We start from the raw sequence: 18,750 nt of genomic DNA on the forward strand, positions 1-18,750 counted from the left end.
AACGTGTCCTTAAAGTCCATATGAGCAATATAGATAAGGATTGCCTTTGACCTTTTATTCTATCGATCCCATGCTCCGCATGAGTTCGATTTTATACTTTGTCGATCAAAGGACACTATGCTAAGAGGTTGAGAATGAGGCACACACGTACCCGGAATTTTGGAAGATGGAATTTACAGGTGTGATGTTCGCTACTCTCCAAAAAAACATCAGGAAATACGTCACCATTCGATTACTTGCAGCAGAAAGTTTTGCTTTCTTTGATCTCATTAATTAAACTAAACATTGCGAAGCAGAGAATTTTCTGCAAGCATACAAAGTTTACGCCTGAGTCTTGACGTTCCCTATGAAAATGGAGACTTTCGGCTCAATATCATCAATTTTAACAAGCTTGAACACATAAACATCTTATCCCTTCAAAAAGAGTATGATCTTGAAGAAATGGGTCCTCCGATGCAAAACTTGGCCGGCACTTTTTTTTTTTTTTTTTGGCAACTCGGGAATCGCCGTACAGTTGGCAACCGGCAACGTAAACCCGAGGGGCACTAGCGTGGAGACCCACCTCCCACGACACCCCACTCCCCACTTAAGTCGCGCAACGTGACGAGGAGGGGAATTGAACCCTGGCCTTTCATGTGGCCAGTGTGCGCCTTAATCAACTCACCTACCACGGGGTGGGTAACTTGGCCGGCACTATTCATCTTCTCTCGGATGCAGAAGTCATCCCCTAAGGACAATTTGTGTAGTAGTTCCGTCTGAACCTAAACTAATTTTGTGGCTTTATATGAGCCAACTTAATTAAATAAAGCATCTAATTGGAGAACATATTCATTTCTGGAATGAAATGTTAAAAAACAAATGAATGGCGGAGGAAGCCCATTAAGAAGAACACATAGGGAATCAAATGGGTGAATAGATAGACAATCTATTAATTGATCGAAATTGTATCAAGAATAATTCTAGAGGTATTAAGACTGAAATCGGTAGAATAGATTTACACAGTGATGTGTGTATGTATATATATATGACCATTGCCATTAGATATTCAAACCATTAGTTAGGAGGCTTGACCAATGAGCGGGTTGGTATAGAAATCAGGCATAAAATTTCTTGCAAAGACTTGCCGATGAATAAAGATAGCTAATGAACTTTTCTCAAAAAACTAATGGGGCCTGAGCGGGTCTAGCCCTGCTGGTTGAGCGGGTTGGTATAGAAATCGGATATAAAATTTATTGCAAAGACTTGCCGATGAATAAAGATAGCTAATGAACTTTTCTCAAAAAAACTAATGGGACGTGAGCGGGTCTAGCCCTGCTTGTTGAGAGAGAGAGAACATAAAGAAAAGCAAGATGACACGTGTCGGCCAGCTCTGTGTCGTAGAAATGGTGCATAGCTGGCCGCAAACATCCATACTCACGCTTCCTTTTATACTTCGTATTAGGGCAACTTAAATTTGCAGGAATCTTTATTACGTAATAATAATAGAGCAATCATGTCTAATCAACTAAAAAGCTCTAAGCAATTTTTGTTGTACAAAACGACCATGCGTTTTCCTTAATTGGACCATTGCTTGTCATTACTTTACTTCTCTTACTAACAATAACCAATTTAATTAACTATACATAAACGGCCTCAATTTCAATTAAATGTCATTAGTTATTGTTGTGATGATCTAAATTATCAACTTCATATTCATAAATTCTCAATTACATAATGCTTTAGAACATTTTCTAAGTCAGATTTCTAGGTGATAAAGGTTTATTATACAAATCATTTAATTATTTTTCTTGTGAATGTTATAGTCTACTATACAAAATCATACCTTGGAATTATGCTTCAACCTGGCATTCACTTGAAAATCATTTCGTTTTAATCACTAATTAAGACCAGGATTTTGACCATAGTGAAGGAATAAAGCACATGAGATTGTTTAGAAATGAGCAAAAAAACTAAATTACGTGAATCCATCATTAAGCCCAAATTTTGATTAAACAAATCAGGAAAATGACAATAATTTTTCACGGCTTCACATAGAATTTGTGAGTTATTTTTCGGTAAATTACAATAATCAAGGTTCCACTCCATTATGGACCAAACCTATGTACATTCCCTTGATTTACTTCAAAATCATACTTAACTTCACGAAAAATAAAATGCTATCATTTCTGTTAATGGAATTTGTCAACAACACTAACATTGGAACTTGATTTTCATTAGTTTTCAAAATGTGAGGACTATTCCAAATAATATATTTAGGGCTCAATTGACTCGTGACTAAAATGTTAAGACTCCTATGACACTTTCTCTCTAAACATATTTAGGACTCAATTGCTTGTTACATGTGATTTTTTTATGATAAAGTTGCAATTCTTGTGTATCTTACTTAAATCATCCTTTGGCCTTCGAGTGCACTAAAATGAGTTGAAAAATTCCAAAATAAATAAAGAAAAATGAGGAAAAAGATGTGATAATCTTAACGGAGATTAAGACATAAATTACTAATAATACGGTTGACTTTATGAAAAAAAAAAAAAAAGCAAAACATCTAGTGGGCTTTCAAATATATCCCAAGCATATAAAACAATCATAGAAAAAGCTCATTTTTTTTTTCATCATGCAGATAGCCTCCCTAGTCAGCTATTTTAAAAGGACCAATGGATGACAACATCACATAGCTATGCTCCAGACGTCATAATATATATATATATATATATATATATATATATATAAACATATTTTGGAAGTGAATGTGTACCGCTTTAAATCTTCATGGGGAATTTCGTGTGGTTTTTCCTAAAAGCCACTTACTAATGCCTACAACTATGAGATATTAGCATGAGTTGAAGATATATGTTTGTTATGCCAAAAGTACTTACAAATAACTTTATTTCTTTTACACAATTTCGCATGCCTGCGAGCATGAAAATGCATGACATTGTGGACTTTTATAGTAATAGGGCCTATGTAATGACAAAGTGCTTACTGAAATATATGATATGGAAAAGAAATGCATCATTTAGATTAGCATCATTGCTACTCTTGGAAAATTCAATCCCCTTGCCCATTCTTCTTATTGATTTTTACCTAAGTCACCTAGACATTATATTTTATAGATATTAACCAACTTAGATAACTAAATTGAGTGAATCCGTCTCACAAGATTATGAAATCACATTGTTATGGATTATTCTAATGCCAAAATTCCCTTCAATGTTTCCCTATAAAACCCTTCTAAGATACGTGTATTTGCAGCATGTAAGTTGAAAATTACTCATATCCTATCACAAACTAAATTTAAATGGATTTCATTCTATTAGTTGGACTTCTACACAATGAACAGAAACAAAAGATTGCTTTATCTAATTGCAGAGAGGGCATGATTGGATTAGTTGATTAGGAAGAAAATGAACTGAAAATTAAAATTAATAATAATAATAATAAGGATTAAAATTTAAGTTACATCTAAATAGCAAATGAGCAAAAGATTAATAAATAGTATATTCCGTTGATAGAAAGTTACCCGTTACCCATTGAAGAATGCAACTTGAGTGCCAACTTGGTCGTTTGATGTACTACTTGAAGGAGTTGTCCCAGTGGTGAAAAAGTTCTTGGTATTTGGCAAGTCAAGCAATTCCAATACATGCAAATTACGCAACTCAATTTTGCCACAATCATCAACTTCCACGATCTCCAGCACTAAGTGGCACTTGAGAGCTCGGATCTCTTCAAGCTTTGGAAGTTCTCTCAATAATGAAAGAGGAAACAAAATTTCCATCTTGTCACAACTTTCGACTCGTATCACTTTTAATGCACGAAAGGACTTGGAGGAAATGGAGTAGTTGCATATCTTCTCTAAGTTGATGAGATTCTCGAGAAGTAGCAACTCCAATGTCTTAAAATCTTTATGGGACGGCGATTGGAGGACAAAATGGATGGAGGGACTATTCTCGACGTGCAAATGCTTTAATTTTGGAAAGCCTTCTTGGGATAACTTGCAAATACTTTGCTCAATTCCATTTGATCCATCTAAAAATAGATCACTAGTTTTGCCTAAGAAAGTCTGCATGAATCCTTTCTGAAGAATATTGCTTATTGGATCCAACTTAACCTGTAATGTGCTCGACCCTTTGTGATTTGGCTAGTCCCATGCATCACCTATCTGGATTTTGTACTTGGTTAATTTCTCGACGTTTAGATCCTTAGGGAGCCCACTTGGATCGAGAATGGACACATGCAAAGTGCAAAGATTCTTCAAGTTATTCAACTCAATAATCTTGGCATTAGTTGGTGGAGTTTGCTCCACAACATTCCATCGATCAAAGCTATTCTCCATATACAACTCCTCCAATTTCATCAAGCTTCCAAGCACACCCGGTTCAACTATCTCAAGTCATGAGCAATGGTTTAAGTCTAACAACCTTAGTTCTACCAATTGTCCAATTTCTTTTGGTAATCGTCGAATTCTAGAGTTCACAAAGCTGAGAATATGTAGCCCTTTTAGCTCGCCAATCATGGCTACATCATCTAACGAACAACCATCAAGACACAAAGTGTGTAAATTCTCCAAGAATTGAAACGGCGAAGGTGAATGAGTGAGACATACCTGAGAAAGATGTAAGACCATGAGTTTTTTCATAGAGTTGAAATATGAATTTGGGACCTTGAGAGATTCATTGTTTGTGAACAATAAAAAGATCCGCATTTTAGGGCAATCTAACTCTTTGGGAACCAACCAAAAAAAAAAAAAAAAAAAAAAAAAAAACTCTTGGGGAAGCTCCTTCATGTTAAAATAGGAAAGCATACTGCCATACAACTTTTGAGCTTGTCCTTTGGAAACTTTATCACCGACTTATCATTATCTTTCAACACGAGAAGAGGGTAATCTCTCAAAGCGACCGAGGCAACAAATCCACGAGTCATGTATCTTGGAACCATCAACATCGTCATCGTCTTTTAACAAAGAGAGGAGGCTTTCAGGGTTCGGACAAGTGAGCTCATCCTATCTCTAACTTCTTCCATGCTATTATCTTCTCGAAATAACCTTGAACCCACACCATACCTTACCAAGTTTTCAAGAGAGGGCTTAGGGACACCATAAACAACACAAAGTCGTAATAACAACTTCACCTCCTTGCCATCCTCTCCTTTGAAACGATCATGACTCAACTACAACATCTCATTCATCCTCTCATTGATTCCTCTATTTGTAGACTTCTCGATTTGTCTCAAAACACACTTCCATTCAGGAAAATCGGCGTCTTTAAAAATATTCGCCATTGCAATTATGAGGAAAGGCAAACCTGCACATTTGTGGACTGCTTCATCCACCAAGGATTTGAACGGGTCATTATGGACTTTGTCTCCCACCGTCCTCCTTCAGCTCTTCAAGGCGGAAGTCCCTGTCGCAGCCCATTTCCCTTCGCAAAACATCTTGAAATCTTGACGTCAGCGACAACTTGCATCCTATGACTTTGTTTTCATGTCCGCAAGGAATGGCCACTGATTCCAGCCCCTTCCACAGGTTGTCCAGTATTATGAGGACCTCCTTTTTCATCCTCTCCTCATTTTCCAGCCTCTTGTGCAGAATCGCCGCTCGCACGCTGACATACTCTTCGTTCTTTATGTCCAGGTCCAAGGCGTGCGCAATCTCTCCTTGAATCTTCTTGATGTCTGGATTTTCCAACACGTCGGCCTTAGTGACCCAATCGAACGACTTCTTTTCCATTATTCTCCTTTCAACATCCGCCAAGAGGGTGGGCTTGCCGACCCCGCCCATCCCGTGAACGCCAACCACGCTATTGCTGTCATCGGCAAGAGCGTCCATGATGTCCCGAATGATAGAAGCTCTGGATTCGAAGACACCATTGTCCCTAACGTTCTTCGACGTCGAGGCAAAAGAAGTAGAGGCCGTCACAGTGGCCAACTGGACGACATCTTTGCCCTCTTTCTTGGCCGGAGTCAGAGCCCCGGAGCAGGATTGCTGGAGGAAATGTCGTTCAATTCCTTGAATCCACTGCATTCTTGAGCGAGTCGCTGAATGACCTCCTTCTTGTCCTTGGCCTTCCTACTGAATTGATAGCGACACTTGGGGTCAGGAAGAGTCCCATAGCAGCAAGTCTTGCTCGCCTCTTGGAAGTCGCCCAACAGGTCTCGCGCCTCCTTCAAGGCCTTCTCAGCACTTGCATGCCACTCCGTAACGCGACCGTAGACATTCCGAAGATTGTTTCTGGCCTCTTCAGCAACATTATGGACCCGACATTTTGGGCCAGATCATTTCATGGCATTTTGTTACTAAACTTTTTTTCCGCAATTAATTCTATTAAGCTTGTTAGATGACTTGGATTAGTTTTGACTTAAAAGATTCAGTTAAGCTAGAAATTGACTTTTCTAATACGTAAAAAGAGGCTGCTTAATTTATTGCATAGAAAAATAATTGATGGTAATTGGAATAATTTCAACTATACGTTTAGTACCTATCATTTATGGTCGCGATTCTATGTTTGTAAAGAAATTATATATATTTAATGATTGACAAAATTTTTATTTCTATTTTAAAATTTAGATTGTTAGCACTTGAAAATGAGCTCTTAAATTCTCGATCTCTCAATTTTTTCGAATAGTCCTCAATGCATCCATGCTAATCGAATAAGGCTCCTCCAATTTGAGATTATTTTAAATTGAAAACATAAGTTAAGGAAAAATTATCAAAAAGTCATAAACTTATTACAGTTATATTAATAGTTCTAACCTTTTTATCACACCACCTGAATTCTAAACTTTTACGTTGTCAATCGAGTTCATTTGGTCAATTTTAACCGAAAACAACTGAAGTGTACGCTGAGAGTGTCGCGTAAAACCATCGGTGCCAACGTGAGAAATTTTTATAATTTTTTAATTTAAAAAAAGATTGAATTTTTTATTTTTTTTTTTTTTTTCTCAATCAAACAACCCTCACTTGTGACCAGCCCTGGCCGAACTTGGAAGGGAAAAAGAAGAAAAATCATGAAAAAATTCAATTTTTACAAAACGATTGGGGTTCACATCAATAATTTCCAACTAAAATTGATTAAATTGACTCAACTGGCAAAACATGAAAATATTTAAAACTGAATTGATATGACTACAATAGGTTTAGAATTTTTTTGATAATCCTCCCCATAATCTAATCAAGAGCCTGTCACGTACAATCAACCATTAACCCATCCAACTTTCTAATTTTTTTTAATTTAGCAAAAAAAAAAAAAACGTTAAAAGGCGAGGAATGCAAAAAGTAAACGCATGGACTCTTTGTTATAACACAGAATATTAAGATGTTAAGAAAGTACATATGAACCCTTGAGGTCAGTTGAGCAACCAGAAACCTAAAAGAAACGCCATGTCTGAGGGATTCTTTCCAAAATGGATATATAGAACCGAAACTACCACCAAAAAACAAGAAAACATGAACAAAAAGAGTCCTTTTCAAGGATTCGCAATTGCTGGATGAAGGAAGCGTAATTTGATATCCTGGATTTACATCGATGCAGCGAACAGCCTATAGTAACATGTCCCATGATCACCTCAATCAATGTGAACCTGGCCCTTAGTACCGTCACTGAAGATGGAGACTTTGAACACATTATCTTCCCTATCCATGAGCTCAAACACGCAGGCGTTTCCTACACACAAATGAGTTTCTCTCGCAAATGCAAGCCAACCAGCAGAGAATGACGCTCCCTTTTTATTTTTACGTCGTAAGAGCTTCACCGGCCATGATCTGTCCGAATACCTAAGAGTTGCCATTCCCTTATTTTCTTGAATATGTTGCTTGATAAATCGATCAGGAACACTTTGCAATTGCGTACATGTTTGAACAACCAATCCATGCTGAAAGAAGGACAACGATGTGAGGATACACACACTCTTGGACAAGAAAAAAAAAAGCACACAAGGCCATATTTGCAAGTTTTGGGAGCCTTAATTGACGGTCTTAAGAGGCTCATTAAAGCCATCGATCTTAACCCGCAATGTAAAGCATTTTCAAACAAATGACTGCTCATTAATGCCATTTAATGTTAGTAGTCGATTCAAGTGACTGTCCATCCTTTCACTTGGATAGGGATCAAGCACCTTGTCGAGGATATCCAAGTTAATGGATAGTCTCGACCTGATTACTGTCTTTTACTTCTGTTTCTTCTACTCCTCTTTTTCCCGATTTGGCGTTACTCCGCTATTGGGATGCCCCACGATCACTCGAAGGAAGATTGGTTTCCAATACAAACCAAATCAACCGGGGAAAACGCAATATCGAGGCAATATTCGGATAGAGATTGTAATCAAACTTGAGACGTGACAATGATGGATTAGGCTCAAAGATCGTACCAGTTTCTTCAGATGACATTGCCGTATCACCAGTTTGAAGAAAGGATGCTCCGAATCAAAATCTCTGGCTAATTCAGGAGTAGCGAGAGGCCTCGGAGGAGTAGGATCATGAAAAACCGGCTCAAGATGGTTCACTCTGCATTTAGACTGTTTGCACCTGCCTGCAGTTAAAATGAGAAATTTAAGAGACATTACTGGAGTGAATGTTTCTTTAATTGACTATGAAGATCTTTAGCATAGAACTCATGTCATGCCATAACTAGCCTAAGGTTTCACTTCAGACAACGTAAATCAAGTACCTACCTTTGCTATTGAAAATGTAGACTCTGAACACATCATCCCTATCAATCAGCTCGAACACGCAGACATTTCCTACATGCAAGCGAGTTCCTCTCACAAATGCGCCCCAACCAGAAGAGGACGCCGCCCCATGGACTGAATGTGGATTGCTCCTAAGCTTCACCGGCCACAATCTGCCCGAATGCCTAAGAGTCACGATTTCCTTGATTTCCAGAATGTGCTGAATGATGAACCTACAAGGAACATACTGCCCAAGCACATGTTTGAACAACCCATGCTTGGTAAAGAAAGAACCCAGCAAGCAAAATGTAAATTGATACGGTAGTTTTAATACCTGTAATCTACAGTCTTAACAGGACAAAAGTCGAAAAATCAAACTGTCTGCTCATAGAACTATCATGAGGGGTCGAGGATCTTTGCCCTTTTAAACAAATAGAGATCAACATATCCAAGGAAAACGTTATGTAATTTCCTACAGGAATCCAATCAGCTTAAGGAAAAAAGCCAGAATGGTGATGAATTAACCTCTCGATCTTACCGCTCCATTCTTAATATAAGATGGCCGCATCACCACCTTGAAAAAGGATACTCTGAGTCAAATGCGCTAGCCAATTCAAAACTATAGAGAGGCCACGGACTTGTAGAACCACCAGAAACCGGCTTAGAACGGCTAGCTCTGCCTCTAGACTGCCCAGCCCCGTCTGTTCTTTGAAAAAAAAAATGAAATATTCAGATCACACCAATTTGAACTTTTCATTAGTTGATTCACTTTCCATGAACATATTTAGTAGAGAATGGAAGAAAATACCGTCATGGAAATCAAGTTTTAGATAAGTTGACCAAACGAAAAATTCGCTTCTCTTCACCTCAGAAGTTGTAACTACTTAACCACAATAACCATGATTGAAATCATTATGTTATTAGTCAACATAAACAATCTCATCAAAAAGTTCTCAAGTGCATGGAAAAGAACTAACAAAGGAGAGAGGGCTCTAAGTAGAAACATGACTCATAAAATAACAAGTCACACCTTCAAGATCTTGTGATGAGCAGCTTGGACTCAGCTGAGAACATGGTGAATGAGGTTCGACCCTAATTTTTTGAGGAGATGCGGAATCCTCCTGTTCGTAAAATTCTAAACGCAAGTGAAAGTGTCGAATAAATAATATAATGATAAGAAAAAGTATCGTCCCACGAAGATCGATGATTAATAAACTAATTACATACTAAAATAGATTAATTCTAAAATTTATCTAACAGATCAAAATATAATTTAGAATAAATTAAAAACAAATTTGAAGACTAAATGCAAGAAATCAATCAGATAAATATGTTAGAGCATCCGATTTCACCATAACCACTAGATATGAATTTCAAATTATTGTGAGTACAAAACGATATCAAAACTACTAGATATGAATTTCAGATTGTTGTGGGTACAAGAACGATATCAAACATGTGATAACGGAAATTCCTAATCTATTTACTAACATATCTCTAGGTATAGCAAATCTACTCAGCTTATTAATCCACTATATCTTTATGTGAATTAAAATAAACATGAGTGCATTAAAAAACTATGAATATTTCTGGTTTACAATGAGTCTTTTGGATTACCTTATCACTGAAAGCTATAAAAATAACGTGATATATCTGTCGGTTGTACGGGATTCCTAGGTCACCAAAAAAAATAATAATAAAATAACGCGGTATATCTCTATCCACGTTTAATTCATGGTTATATATTATAATGAGCAATTGCATATTATCACTTCTTAGCCTCAAACATGTACATCAGATCATTCAAGTGGTGGCCAGTCACTCAAAAGCAATAATATATAACTCACATGAATAAAATCAATTGCAAAACATAAAAATCATGAAATTCATATCATCATGGTTAGGCTACATCGTAGCCCTAACAAAAGAAAATTAGAACATAGTAGAATAAGAAATAAAAAATATAAATTAAACTCAGCATCTTGAATTAAAGAATAATAATTCTATCATCACTTTTGTCTTCTCTTCAAAATACTTGAAAAACTCTCAGAACAATAAAAGATGATTTAACAAAAAAAAAAAAAAAAACCTAACTGCTTTCTCCATGTTCTTCTATTTATAGGATATATCCAAGATATCTATCTCCCAACGTTTGCAGATAGCAAGAATTTCCTTATTTGATATCCATCTTCCACTGCTTTTTTTTATTTGAATTCTTGATATTTACCATTCTTTTCCTTATCTTCTCCATATCTCATTATTCTGCATAAATAAAGAAAATTCAAATAATCAGAAGGAAATCCAAATATTTTCTCATAGATATTGCATTAATTGTTTCCTAAAATAGGTAAAATAACTCTATTTTTATAAAGTTATCAAACCTCAAAACTTAAAATTTTAGTCCTCGAGCAAAATCAAGACATAACACATATTCAAGCTAACAACCTCCTTCATGACATCTTTCCATAATTGCTCAACTTCACAATTCAAAGAAAAACACAAATTTCATCCAAACATTGAAATTGATTTATAAGTTAAAAATAATTCTAACTATGTGATCCAAGTGTGTGTGTGTGAGTTCTCATCTTTTTCGAATTATATGCAATCTAGATAAATTCACATTGATATGCAACCTCTCGAAAATTCTCAATAATTATGATCAAATCTCATAGGTTTGCTTTTCATTCCTTTCTCCATTAATATAAGCTAATTATCAAACCAAAAATCAATAAGACTTTTCTCGATTTGTAATGTAAGGCTGGGCTAAAGGTGAGATAATGAGAATTTTAAGCTCAAATCACCCATTAACACGTTGATTTCTAGGATCTAATTAGAGCTAATGTCACTGTCCAATTTCACTCCTTCAAGATAATTTTTATGCCACCATATATCATCATTCTTTTTTTTTTCCTTTTTTTTTTGAATTGCTTTATGGTGGAGTTTCTCCCAAAGTTCCTCGTAATATAACATGAAAATTTCCAATCCATTGAGTATCCAAAAGGCTCACTTAATTGAAAGTTGGATAAGGAACCATAAAAGCATTTTTTTTTATACACCCCAAACAACCATAGCAATCACTCTTTTTTTTTTTTTCATACTCTATCCTTCCTCCCAAATTTCTATTAAGCTCAAATAATTTTTTATTCCAAAAAGAAAATCAACATGTTCATAGGGCATGGGACAATGATATAATTTGATAACGGCTAGGTTAAACATATATGGGTGTCAATAAAAAATTGGGTAATAATTAAGGCTCAAGGGATAAATAAATAAGGTTAGCTTGAAAGGCTCAATCGATCAAAAAATTGCCTAAATTATTTTCTCAGTTAGATTTAGCTTAGGATGTCGCCTCAAGAGAAAGTCAAACAAATTCTAAGATTTGGGTGAAATTTAAGAAAATCACATACTTCACATGAATGTTCTCTAGATTTACACACAATTAAAAAATTAAAGACTTTTAGTGCTTAGTAAGTGGATTAACATAATCAGAATTAAAATTAACTCACACATTAATTGCAAGTTTAAATAAAATTTAAATTTTCGTAAGAATCGCAAAAATTCACAACCATGAATGCAATCATGATAAAAAAAAATTATCCAAATTTTTTTCTCCCCCAAACTTGAATGAAGTAGTGTCCTCAATGCGAAAAATAGAAATAGGAAGAAGAAAACTCCCCAGTTTGTAGGATAAGTTCATAGATGACCTTGATGATTAAACTCTTGAAAGGTGATCCCTAAAAAATTAACTTGGATAAAACAGAGAAAAATTAATCTTTTTTTTTTTTGAAAAAACATAAAATTAAAAATAAATGAAAAAAATTAAAATGCTTGGGTTGCCTCCCAAGAAGCGCTTGCTTTATAGTTTTCAGCCAAACTATCTCGGATGTCGCTATTCGGAGGAGGATGAAGTTCAATGGTGGTCTTTCGCTTGTTGTAACCACCTTGAAGTAGGGCTTCAAACGTTGACTGTTCACTTTGAATGTGCCCTCAGTGTCATACGCAACTTGAACTGTTCCATATGGGAATACCTATGTAACTGTGAAAGGACCAGACCATCGAGATCGCAACTTTCCTGGAAAAAGTTTAAGACGAGAGTTATAAAGTAAGACTTTTTGACCAATTTTAAACTCTTTTCTAAATATGTGCTTGTCATGCCATCTTTTTGTACGCTTCTTGTACAATTTAGAATTTTCATAGGCCTCATTGCGAAATTCCTCCAATTCATTCAGTTGCAATAATCTTTCTTCACCTGTAGACGGTAAAGAAGAAACTCCATCTAAATAAGCATATTTCAAATGAGAATGTAAGGGTTTGAGTTCAAGAATTGGAGGCTCTTCAATTGATGATTTAGGCTTTGTAATGTGTTGTCCCAACTTCTCAAATTTAATTGCTTTTTGCCTTGAATATGGTGGAATTGCCTCCATGAAATTTGCGTACTCATTTATCTTCTCATTCTGAATATATTTGTCCCTTGGTCGAATCAGACATGCTTCAAGTGGATCTTTAAAAATGTTTTCCTGAAAAACTTTATTCACCAATTTGTCAACTGTCTCAACTCTAAAACAAGAATTATCATCATATGGATATTTCATTGCTTTAAAAACATTAAATGAAACAAGATCATCTTGAACTCTAAGAATCAACTTCCCTTGTTGTACATCAATAAGAGCGTTGCTAGAAAAAGTCGACCTAAGATAAGTGGTACCTCAAATCTTCCTCCATGTCAAGAACTATGATATCTGCATGAAAGATAAATTTGTCAAATTTTACCAAAACATCTTTCATAATACCTCTCGGATATTTAATTGATCGATCAGCCGAGTTGGAGTGATCTTTGTGGTTGTTTTTACATCGCCCAATCCTAATTTCTTGAAAACTGAATAAGGCATCAAATTAATACTTGCACCTAAATCATATAATGCTTTTTCAAAGTAAGAATCCCAAATAGTGCAAGGAATAGTAAAACTCCCTGGATCTTTTAATTTCGGAGGTAATTTGTTTTGTAGGATGGCTGAACACTCATCATTTAACTTCACAGTTTCATAATCCTCTAGTTTCCTTTTGTTTGCCAAAATCTCCTTAAAAATTTTGCATAACTAGGCATTTGCGCTAAGGCATTTGCAAAAGGAATGTTAATGTGCAATTTTTAAATACATCAAGATATTTAGAAAATTGCTTATCTATTTTGTGCTACTGGAGTCACTGAAGGAATGGAATTGGCAGCACATATGACTTGGGATTATCTGGAAAAAACTTACTCTTACTTGTCTCCTTTGATTGTTTATTGATCACCCCTTCCTTGTCTCTGACAATCTCTTCTTCTCCCACTTGTTTACCACTTATCAGGGTAATAACCTTTTATGTTTTTAATTGGATTTTTCTTTGTGTTACTCGGCAAAGAACCTTGTTGTCTCCCTGACATCATGCTTGCTAACTGACCCACTTGCATATCCAGATTTCTGATTGAAGCCTCTTAGTTTTGAAATCTCACATCTGTGCTTTTGATGAAGTCATGAGTCGTATTAGCAAGTTTTGTGACTATATCTTCCAAATTTAACGATGTCTCTTCTAATTGTTTGAATCCCGGTAGTCTCATCACATTCTGATTATTCCATGAAAAATTTGGATGATTGTGCCATCCCGGATTGTATGTGTTGGAGTAGGTATTATTTTTTGACTTGTTAAAATTTCCAACAAAGTTAGAATTTTCGCTAGATTGTTTAAAAGTATTACCTACCTGACACTCTGTGCTAACATGTCTTCCACCACAAAAATCACATGTCAAATTCTGAATTTTCATGGCTGAAACACTTATATTATCTAGCTTTTTGTTGAGTGCTTCAAATTGTGTAGCAATTGCAGCAAAAGCATCCACTTTGTGAACTCTGCTAATTTTTCGCATTGGTAGTCTCTTAGTAGGCCACTGATACCTATTAGACGCCATCTCCTCTAATAGATTGTAGGCTTCTTGTAGGCTTCTTCTGGTGTTTTATTATTTAGAGTTCCTCCTACAGCTGCATCAATCATAGAACAAAGATTTGTACTAGAGCTACTATAAAAAGTTTGTACCTGTATCCATACGGGTAATCCATGATGTGGGCATCTCTTAAGAAAATCTTTGAATCTTTCTCATGCTTCATATAATGATTCATTATCCATCTGCATAAAATTAGTAATATCGTTACGCATCTTTGCAGACTTTGCAGATGGAAAGAACTTACCAAGAAATTTCGGAGCCATATCATTCCATGTAGTGATTGATCTTGCAAGAAGAGAAGAAAGCCAACTCTTAGCTTTGTCTCTAAGAGAGAATGGAAATAACCTCAATCTAATAGCATCATCTGTAACTCCATTATATTTAATGGTGGCACAGATTTCAAGAAAAGCATCGATGTGAGCGTTTGGATCATCGCTTGGTAGCCCACTAAATTGCACTAATTGTTGAAGCATTTGAATAAGTGACGGCTTAATCTCAAAGTTGTTTGTTTGAATTGCAGGTCTTTGATACTTGATGTGGTGCCTTGAACTGTTGGCGCAGCATAATCTCTTAAGAGTCTACGTGGATTTTCACTATCACCGTCCGCCATCTTCTTAGCGTAATTTCTCTGTTCTCTCAGTTGCCTTTTGAATGTACGCTCGATTTTTGGATCAAGATTAGCAAGTTTCCCTTGTTGGCTACGTGTCATAAACCGATGTACACCCTGAAAAATAAAACAAAACGAAAGCTAGACTAAACTTAGAATTATCTGGTATCAATATTAATTAGTATTAAACAAATGATCCCCGGCAAAGGCGCCATCGTAAAATTCTAAACGCAAGTGAACGTGTCGAACAAGTAATATAATGATAAGAAAAAGTATCGTCCCACGAAGATCGATGATTAATAAACTAATTAAATACTAAAATAGATTAATTCTAAAATTTATCTAACAGATCAAAATATAATTTAGAATAAGACTAAATGCAGGAAATCAATCAGATAAATATGTTAGAGCATCCAATTTCACTATAACCACTAAATATGAATTTCAGATTATTGTGGGTACAAGAACGATATCAAACATGTGATAGCGGAAATTCATAATCTATTTAATATCCTATCTCTAGATATAGCAAACTTACTCAACTTATTAATCCACTATATTTCTATGTGAATTAAAATAAACATGAGTGCATTAAAAACTATGAATATTCCCGATTTACAATAAGTCTTTTGGATCACCTTATCACCGAAAGCTACACAAATAACGCGATATATCTCTATCCACGTTTAATTCATGGTTATATATTATAATGAGCAATTGCATATTATCATTTCTCAGTCTCAAACATGCACATCAGATCATTCAAGCGGTGGCCAGTCACTCAAAAGCATTAAGCATAATAATATATAACTCATATGAATGAAATCAATTGCAAAACATTAAAATCATGAAATTCACATCATCATGATTAGGCTATATCATAGTCCTAATAAAAGAAAATTAGAACATAATAAAATAAGAAATAAAAATATAAATTAAACTCAGCATATTGAATTAAAGAACAAGAATTCTATCACCACTTTTATCTTCTCTTCAAAATACTTGAAAAACTCTCAAAATAATGAAAAAGGATCTAACAAAAAAAAAAAAAAAAACCTAACTGCTTTCTCCATGTTCTCCTATTTATAGGATATATCCAAGATATTTATCTCCCAACGCTTGCAGATATCAAGAATTTCCTAATTTGATATCCATCTTCCATTGCTTTTTATTTATTTATTTGAATTTCTGATATTTGCCATTCTTAATCTTATCTTCTTTATATATTATTATTCTGCATAAACAAGGAAAATTCAAATAATCAAAAGGAAATCCAAATATTTTTTCATAGATATTGCATTAATTGTTACCTAAAATAGGTAAAATAACTCTATTTTTATAGAGTTATCAAACCTCAAATCTTCAACTTCTATCACATCCTCCTCTCTGGCGAGATAAATCCACTCCCCAAGTTTGATATGCTGCTCGAAGAATAATCAATCTTCGAAGAACTCTTGTTGAATATCATCATGCGGAAAGTGGAGCTCCCTTTATATTTGAAAACTATGAGGTGACCGTGACCAATGGAGTAATGCTGCACAAATTCTCGCCACCCTTTCCACAACCAAACTTCGTCATCATTACACTTTTCTAACTATAGTCCAGGGCGAACTGCCCAGAACCTTGAGTAGCACCAAGCTTCAGAGATCCTTTCCATATCTTCCTAAGAAATTTTTCGGAATTCCCTAGGTCCAGGACTTGAATTCATCAAAACTAGATCGAAAATGCAGGGAGAAAAGGAAGAGCACCGAGCAAGTTTTAAGTTTTACAACATGGCGATGAAAGATCGGTTCCCAGATTCGAGGGTGTCGGAGAGAATGATCTTGAAGAAGTGAGGGCTCTCGAGACGAGGTTCGGCTGTGGCATCTGGGTCAACGCCTCCATCTCCTCTCGGGCGTCGGCGACGGCGAGCCATGTACGGCAGTGTCACGGGGGTCAGTGGAGGAGGAGGTGGAGGTGGCTCCGGCGCATCGCCTTGTGTTCTTCAGACTATCTTCTCATGTAAGAACCTGAAATGACTAATAATGTGACTAATCATACGATAAAATTTTATAATATTTATGTCCTAAAAAGACACAAATTTCTGTATTACAATTTAAAAAGTCCAAACATCAATAAATAAATAAATAAACATATGAAGTTATATTTTAACCAGATGTAGGCATCATTACTTAGTTTTCATGAACAGGATAAATATGAATGTCACCCGCATTTTTTAAAGTTTTTGGCATTGACAGGAACACGAAGCACAAAAGTTATTCTAGAACTCACTAAGAAAACAATATCCAACCTAATCTTTTATCAACAGAGTAATCAAACCTCGTGGCGGCCTATATAAAATTGAGGTGTTATTCGCACCACAAGAATGAACTGCCCGATTTGCTAAACACCATTCATCATATGATTTTTCTTCTCTAAAATTATACGGTATTCTGACGTGCTAGAAAAACACCGCATAAGCATAATGTGAACGCATATCTATTTTAAAGTAAATTGACATATAAGTGATTTCCGTTTGTATAACTCCCCAATCAAAAGACGTGGTTGGAGAACTTCCTCCAACTCGAAATGAAGGAAAACATAACCCCGAGACGTCGGGCATGGCATTCTTTGGAGCCTGCCTTTGTTCTTCATACATACTTCAGAGTGGTCATAACTCCCTCTTTCCCTAATTTGGTGCATATGACCTATGACGATCTTTAACCGACCAACATCCTGCCAAAAATTTCAACGCTAACAAGACTTAATCTACAAATACAAGAACAAACTCATTCCCCAACACACAAGGTTTTCCCCTGTTTTCTTCTAAGCCATCAGTAAACATGTTCAGGCAACGTTCTGGTTCAAGTAGATTTACATTCTCTATTTGTAATCACCAGGGAAAAAAAAAAAGAACATTTATGTGAGCGAGCACAAGCGAGGTCTTCGTCAATTAGTCAAGCAACAGATAAAGGGAGGCATGAACTAGTGTTGGCAAATTAGTTTCTTGAGTTCCTCTCGGCATTGTAAACAGCCTAATACACGACACTTCCATTGATTCACCTCAATCGATGCAGATCACTTCCTTATTTACACTACTGAAAATGGAGATTCTGAACACTATGTTGTCCCTATCGATGAGCTCGAACACACAGGCATCTCCTTTGCGCAAGGGAGCTTCTCTTGCGAACGCTGACCAGCCAGCTGCCAAGAATGCAATGTGGAAGCGCTTATAGCCATGGAGCTTCACCTCCCATGATCTGCCCTATTTAACAAGAGTCACCATTTGCCGGTCTCCCCGAATGTATGTCTTCATGAACTTCCAGGGAATGTTCTGCTCATATAGTAGTTTGATGACCAACCAGTGTATGATTGAAAATGAGCATAATATAAGCATGCAAATTCATGAGCGAAGCACAGAAGATAGCTCCCGCTTACCAATTTTGTGTATATATGATTCGGCAATATCACGACGTGGAAAACGGATAGTCTGATTCAAATTTGCTAGCTTTTTCATAAGCAGTGA

The 18,750-nt window shown here is 35.9% G+C and overlaps 1 non-coding gene across 1 annotated transcript; it reads left to right on the forward strand.

Moving 5' to 3' along the window:
- The first annotated feature begins 14,746 nt into the window (after window positions 1-14,746).
- Window positions 14,747-14,853, forward strand: LOC120289083. Its single transcript, XR_005547039.1, has one exon. It is a non-coding gene; the product is annotated as a small nucleolar RNA R71 (small nucleolar RNA).
- The last annotated feature ends 3,897 nt before the right edge of the window (window positions 14,854-18,750 follow it).

The sequence above is a fragment of the Eucalyptus grandis genome, chromosome 1 (assembly GCF_016545825.1).
Source record: "Eucalyptus grandis isolate ANBG69807.140 chromosome 1, ASM1654582v1, whole genome shotgun sequence".
NCBI lineage: Eukaryota > Viridiplantae > Streptophyta > Magnoliopsida > Myrtales > Myrtaceae > Eucalyptus > Eucalyptus grandis.